Source organism: Schistocerca americana, unplaced genomic scaffold (genome assembly GCF_021461395.2).
Source record: "Schistocerca americana isolate TAMUIC-IGC-003095 unplaced genomic scaffold, iqSchAmer2.1 HiC_scaffold_16, whole genome shotgun sequence".
NCBI classification, from domain to species: domain Eukaryota; kingdom Metazoa; phylum Arthropoda; class Insecta; order Orthoptera; family Acrididae; genus Schistocerca; species Schistocerca americana.
Window position 1 is genome coordinate 5,061,221 of NW_025725687.1, and position 8,265 is coordinate 5,069,485.

The window sequence follows — 8,265 nt, forward strand, 5'->3', positions numbered from 1 at the left end:
TAAAAGAGGACAGACACTCTAACTTTCTATGATTTGAACCGCTCCTGTGAGTCCAGTTTTAGATTCCGATGCTTCATTTCAGGTTTACTCTATCCCTTGGACCTTCTAATTGACGAAGAAACACAGAAATTGCATCCGAATTTAATGCAAAAGGCACAATGCCGACTTAAGTACAAGAGGACTGACACTCTAACTTTCTATGATTTGAACCTCTCCTGTGAGTTGAGTTGTAGATTCCGATGCTTCGCTTCAGGTTCACTGTATACCTCGGACATTCTTATTGACGATGAAACACAGAAATTGCATCCGAATTTAATACAATAGGCACAATGCCAACTTAAGTACAAGAGGACTGACACTGTAACGTTCTATGATTTGAACCTCTCCTGTGAGTCCAGTTCTAGATTCCGATGCTTCACTTCAGGTTTACTGTATACCTTGGACCTTCTTATTGACGTTGAAACACAGAAATTGCATCCGAATTTAATACAAAAGGCACAATGCCGACTTAAGTACAAGAGGACTGACACTCTTTCTATGATTTAAACCTCTCGTGTGAATCCAGTTTTAGATTCGGATGCTTCACTTCAGGTTTACTGTACACCATGGACCTTCTTATTGACGATGAAACACAGAAATTGCTTCCGAATTTAATACAAAAGTCACAATGCCGACTTAAGTAAATGAGGACTGACACTCTAACTTTCTATGATTTGAACCTCTCCTGTGAGTTGAGTTGTAGATTCCGGTGCTTCGCTTCAGGTTTACTGTATACCTTGGACATTCTTATTGACGACGATACACAGAAAATGCATCCGAATTTAATACAAAAAGCACCATGCCAACTTAAGTACAAGAGGACTGACACTCTAACGTTCTATGATTTGAACCTCTCCTGTGAGTCCAGTTTTAGATTCCGATGCCTCACTTCAGGTTTACTGTATCCCTTGGACCTTTTTATTGACGATGAAAGACAGAAATTGCATCCGAATTTAATACAAAAGGCATAATGCTGACTTAAATACAAGAGGACTGACACTCTAACTTTCTATGATTTGAACCTCTCCTGTGAGTGCAGTTTTAGATTCCGATGCTTCACTTCAGGTTTACTGTATACCTTGGACATTCTTATTGACGTTGAAACACAGAAATTGCATCCAAATTTAATACAAAAGGCACAATGCCGACCTAAGTACAAGAGGACTGACACTCTAACTTTCTATGATTTGAACATCTCCTGTGAGTCCAGTTTTAGATCCGATGCTTCACTTGAGGTTTACTGTATTCCTAGGACCATCATATTGAAGATGAAACACAGAAATTGCATCCGAATTTAATAAAAAGGCACAATGCCGACTTAAGCACAAGAGGACTGACACTCTAACATTCTATGATTTGAACCTCTCCTGAGAGTCCAGTTTTAGATTCCGACGCTTCACTTCAGGTTAACTGTATACCTTGGACCTTCTTATTGACGATGAAATACAGAAATTGCATCCGAAATTAATACAAAAGGCACAATGCCGAATTAAGTACAAGACCACTGACACTCTAACTTTCTATGATTTGAACCTCTCCTGAGAGTCCAGTTATAGATTCCGATGCTTCACTTCAGGTTTACTGTATCCCTCGGACCTTCCTATTGACGATGAAACACAGAAATTGCTTCCGAATTTTATACAAAAGGCACAATGCCGACTTAAGTACAAGAGGACTGACACTCTAACTTTCTATGATATGAACCTCGCCTGTGAGTCCAGTTTTAGATTCCGATGGTTCACTTCAGGTTTACTGTTTCCCTTAAACCTTCTTATTGACGATGAAACACAGAAATTGCATCCTAATTTAATACAAAATGCACAATGCCGACTTAAGTACAAGTGGACAGACCCTCTAACTTTCTATGATTTGAACCTCTCCTGTAAGTCCAGTTTTAGATTCTGATGCTTCAGTTCAGGTTCACTGTATCCCTTAAACCTTCTTATTGACGATGAAACACAGAAATAGCATCCTAATTTAATACAAAATGCACAATGCCGACTTAAGTGCAAGAGGACACACTCTAACTTTCTATGATTTGAACCTCTCCTGTGAGTCCAGTTTTAGATTCCGATGCTTCATTTCAGGTTTACTGTATCCCTTGGACCTTCTAATTGACGAAGAAACACAGAAATTGCATCCGAAATTAATGCAAAATTCACAATGCCGACTTAAGTACAAGAGGACTGACACTCTAACTTTCTATGATTTGAACCTCTCCTGTGATTCCAGTTTTAGATTCCGATGGTTCACTTCAGGTTTACTGTATCCCTTGGACCTTCTTATTGACAATGAAACACAGAAATTGCATCCGCGTTTAATACAAAATGCACAATGCTGACTTAAGTACAAGAGGACAGACACTCTAACTTTCTATGATTTGAACCTCTCCTGTGAGTCCAGTTTTAGATTCTGATGCTTCAGTTCAGGTTTACTGTATCCCTTGGACCTTCTTATTGACGATGAAACACAGAAATTTCATCCGAATTTAATACAAAAGGCACAATGCCGAATTAAGTACAAGAGGACTTACACTCTAACTTTCCATGATTTGAACCACAACTTTTAGTCCACTTTTAGATACCGATGCTGCATTTCAAGTTTACTGTATCCCTTGGGCCTTCTTATCGTCGATGAAACACAGAAATTGCATCCGAATTTAATACAAATGGCACCATGCCGTCTTAAGTACAAGAGGACTGACACTCTAACTTTCTATTATTTGAACCTTAACTGTGAGTCCAGTTTTAGATTCCGATGCTTCATTTCAGGTTAACTGTATCAGTTGGACCTTCTAATTGACGATGAAACACACAAATTGCATCCGAATTTAATACAAAAGGCACAATGCCGCCTTAAGTATAAGAGGACTGACACTCTAACTTTCTATGTTTTGAACATCTCCTGTGAGTCAAGTTTTGGATTCCGATGCTTCACTTCAGGTTTACTCTATACCTTGGACCTTCGTATTGATGATGAAATACAAAAATTGCATCCGAATTTAATACAAAAGTCACAATGCCGACTTAAGTACAAGAGGACTGCCACTCTAACTTTCTACGATTTAACCGCTCCTGTGAGTCCAGTTTTAGATTCCGATGCTTTCTCTTCTGGTTTTCTGTATACCTTGGACCTTCTTATTGACGATGAAACACAGAAATTGCATCCGAATTAAATGCAAAAGGCACAATGCCGACTTAAGTACAAGAGGACTTACACTCTAACTTTCTATGATTTTAACCTCTCCTGTGTGTTGAGTTGTAGATTCCGATGCTTCACTTCAGGTTTATTGTAAATCTTGGATATTCTTATTGACGATGAAACACAGAAATTGCATCCGAATTTAATACAAAAGGCACAATGCCGACTTAAGTACAAGAGGACTTACACTCTAACGTTCTATGATTTAAACCTCTCCTTTGAGTCCAGTTTTCGATTAAGATGCTTCACTTCAGGTTTACTGTATCCCTTGGACCTTCTTATTGACGATGAAGCACAGAAATTGCATCCGAATCTAATACAAATGGCACAATGCCGACCTATGTACAAGAGGACTGACACTCTAACTTTCTATGATTTGAACCTCTCCTGAGAGTCCAGTTATAGATTCCGATGCTTCACTTCAGGTTTTCTGTATCCCTCGGAAATTCTTATTGACGACGAAACACAGAAATTGCTTCCGAATTTTATAGAAAAGGCACAATGCCGAATTAAGTACAAGAGGACTGACACTTTAACTTTCTATGATTTGAACCTCGCCTTTGAGTCCAGTTTTAGATTCCGATGCTGCACTTCAAGTTTACTGTATCCCTTGAACCTTCTTATTGACGATGAAACACAGAAATTGCATCCGAATTTAATACAAATCTCACCATGCCGACTTAAGTACAAGAGGACTGACACTCTAACTTTCTATGATTTGAACCTTACCTGTGAGTCCAGTTTTAGATTCCGATGCTTCATTTCAGGTTTACTGTATCCCTTGGACCTTCTAATTGACGATGAAACCCAGAAATTGCATCCGAATTTAATACAAAAGGCACAATGCTTACTTAAGTAAAAGAGGACAGACACTGTCACTTTCCATGATTTGAACCCCTCCTGTGAGCCCGGTTTTGGATTCCGATGCTTCTCTTCAGGTTTACTGTATCCCTTGGACCTTCTTATTGACGATGAAACACAGAAATTGCATCCGAATTTAATACAAAAGGCACAATGCCGCCTTAAGTACAAGAGGACTGACACTCTAACGTTCTATTATTTGAACCTCTCCTGTGCCTCCAGTTTTAGATTCCGATGCTTCACTTCAGGTTTACTGTATACGTTGGTCCTTCTTATTGACGATGAAACACAGAAATTGCATCCGAATTTAATACAAAAGTCACAATGCCGACTTAAGTACAAGAGGACTGACACTCTAAGTTTCTATGATTTTAACCTATCCTGAGAGTCCAGTTCTAGATTCCGATGCTTCACTTTAGATTTACTGTATCCCTTAGACCATTTTATTGACGATGAAACACAGAAATTGCATCCGAATTTAATACAAAAGGCACAATGCCGACTTAAGTACAAGAGGACAGACACTCTAACTTTCTATGATTTAAACCTCTCCTGTGAGTCCAGTTTTAGATTCTGATGCTTCAGTTCAGGTTTACTGTATCCCTTGGACCTTCTTATTGACGATGAAACACAGAAATTTCATCCGAATTTAATACAAAAGGCACAATGCCGCCTTAAGTACAAGAGGACTGACACTCTAACGTTCTATTATTTGAACCTCTCCTGTGCCTCCAGTTTTAGATTCCGATGCTTCACTTCAGGTTTACTGTATCCCTTGGTCCTTCTCATTGACAATGAAACACAGAAATTGCATCCGAATTTAATACAAAAGCCACAAAGCCAACTTAAGTACAAGAGGGCTGACACTCTAACTCTCTATGTTTTGAACCTCTCCTGTGAGTCCAGTTCGTGATTCTGATGCTTCACTTCAAGTTTACTGTATCCCTTGGACCTTCTTATTGACGAAGAAACACAGAAATTGCATCCGAATTTAATACAAAAGGCACAATGCCGACTTAAGTACAAGAGGACTGCCACTCTAACTTTCTATGATTTAACCGTTCCTGTGGGTCCAGTTTTAGATTGCGATGCTTTCTCTTCAGGTTTTCTGTATACCTTGGACCTTCTTATTGACGATGAAGCTCAGAAATTTAATCCGAATTTAATACAAAAGGCACAATGCCGACTTAAGTACAAGAGGACTGACACTCTAACTTTCTATGATTTAAACCTCTCCTGTGATTCCAGTTTTAGATTCCGATGCTTCACTTCAGGTTTACTGTATACCTTGGACCTTCTTATTGACGATGAAACACAGAAACTGCATCCGAATTTAATGCAAAAGGCACAATGGCGACTTAAGTACAAGAGGACTTACACTCTAACTTTCTATGAATTTGAACCTCTCCTGTGTGTTGAGTTGTAGATTCCGATGCTTCACTTCAGGTTTATTGTAAATCTTGGACATTCTTATTAACGATGAAACACAGAAATTGCATCCGAATTTAATACAAAAGGCACAATGCCGAGTTAAGTACAAGAGGACTGACACTCTAACGTTCTATGATTTGAACCTCTCCTTTGAGTCCAGTTTTCGATTCCGATGCTTCACTTCAGGTTTACTGTATTCCTTGGCCCTTCCTATTGACGATGAAGCACAAAAATTGCATCCGAATTTAATACAAAAGGCACAATGCCGACTTAAGTACAATAGGACTGACACACTAGCTTTCTATGATTTGAACCCCTCCTGTGAGTCCAGTTATAGATTCCGATGCTTCATTTCAGGTTTACTGTATACCTAGGACATTCTTTTTGACGATGAAACACAGAAATTGCATCCGAATTTAATATAAAAGGCACAACGCGGACATAGGTACATGAGTACTGACACTCTAACTTTCTATGATTTGAACCGCTCCTGTGAGTTGAGTTTTAGATTTCGATGCTTCACTTCAGGTTTACTGTAAACCTTGGACCTTCTTATTGACGATGAAACACAGAAATTGCATCCAAATTTAATACAAAATGCACAATGCTGACTTAAGTACAAGAGGACTGACACCTTAACTTTCTATGATTTGAACCTCTCCTGTGAGTCAGTTTTAGATTCCGATGCTTCACTTCAGGTTTACTGTATACGTTGGTCCTTCTTATTGACGATGAAACACAGAAATTGCATCCAAATTTAATACAAAATGCACAATGCTGACTTAAGTACAAGAGGACTGACACCTTAATTTTCTATGATTTGAACCTCTCCTGTGAGTCAGTTTTAGATTCCGATGCTTCACTTCAGGTTTACTGTATACGTTGGTCCTTCTTATTGACGATGAAACACAGAAATTGCATCCGAATTTAATACAAAAGGCACAATGCCGACTTAAGTACAAGAGGACAGACACTCTAACTTTCTATGATTTAAACCTCTGCTGTGAGTCCAGTTTTAGATTCTGATGCTTCACTTCAGGTTTACTGTATACCTTGGTCCTTCTTATTGACGATGAAACACAGAAATTCCATCCGAATTTAATACAAAAGGCACAATGCCGACTTAAGTACAAGAGGACTGACACTCTAACTTTCTATGATTTGAACCTCTCCTGTGAGTTGAGTTTTAGATTTCGATGCTTCACTTCAGGTTTACTGTAAACCTTGGATCATCTTATTAACGATGAAACACACAAATTTCATCCGAATTTAGTACAAAAATCACAATGCCGACTGAAGTACACGAGGACAGTCACTCTAACCTTCTATGATTTAAACCTCTCGTGTGAATCCAGTTTCAGATTCCGATGCTTCACTTCAGGTTTACTGTATCCCTTGGACCTTCTTATTGACGATGAAGCACAGAATTTGCATGCCAATTTCATACAAAAGGCACAATGCTGACTAAAGTACAAGGGGACTGACACTCTAACTTTGTTTGATTTAACCGCTCCTGTGAGTCCAGTTTTAGATTCCGATGCTTCACTTCAGGTATACTGAATCCCTTGGACCTTCTTATTGACGATGAAACACAGAAAATGCATCCGAATTTAATACAAATGGCACAATGCTGACTTAAGTACAAGAGGACTGACACTCTAACTTTCTATGATTTGAACCTCTCCTGTGAGTCCAGTTTTAGTTTCTGACGCTTCACTTCAGGTTTACTGTATACCTTGGACCTTGTTATTGACGTTGAAACTCAGAAATTGCATCCGAATATAATACAAAAGGCACAATGCCGACTTAAGTACAAGAGGACTGACACTCTAACTTTCTATGATTTGAACCTTTCCTGTGAGTCCAGTAATAGATTCCGATGCTTCACTTCAGGTTTACTGTATCCCTCGTCATTCTTTTTGGCGATGAAACACAGAAATTGCATCCGAATTTAATACAAAAGCACATTGACGACTTATGTACAAGAGGATTGAAACTCTAACTTTCTATGATTTGAACCTCTCCTGTGAGTTCAGTTTTAGATTCCGATGTTTCACTTCAGGTACACTGTATCCCTTGGACCTTCTTATTGACGATGAAACACAGAAATTGCATCCGAATTTAATACAAAAAGTACAATGACAACTTAAGTACAAGAGGACAGACACTCTAACTTTCTATGATTTGAACCTCTCCTGTGAGTCCAGTTTTAGATTCTGATGCTTCAATTCAGGTTTACTGTATCCCTTGGACCTACCTATTGACGATGAAACACAGAAATTGCATCCGAATTTAATACAAATGGCACCATGCCGACTTAAGTACAAGAGGACTGACACTCTAACTTTCTATGATTTGAACCTTACCTGTGAGTCCAGTTTTAAATTTCGATGCTTCATTTCAGGTTTACTGTATCCCTTGGACCTTCTAATTGACGATGAAACACAGAAATTGCATCCGAATTTAATACAAAAGGCACAATGCCGACTTAAGTAAAAGAAGACAGACACTCTAACTTTCTATGATTTGAACCTCCCCTTTGAGCCCGGTTTTGGATTCCGATGCTTCACTTCAGGTTTACTGTATCCCTTGGACCCTCTTATTGACGATGAAACACAGAAATTGCATCCGAATTTAATACAAAAAGCAGTATGCCGCCTTAAGTACAAGAGGACTGACAATCTAACTTTCTATGACTTGAACCTTTCCTGCGAGTCCAGTTTTGGATTCTGA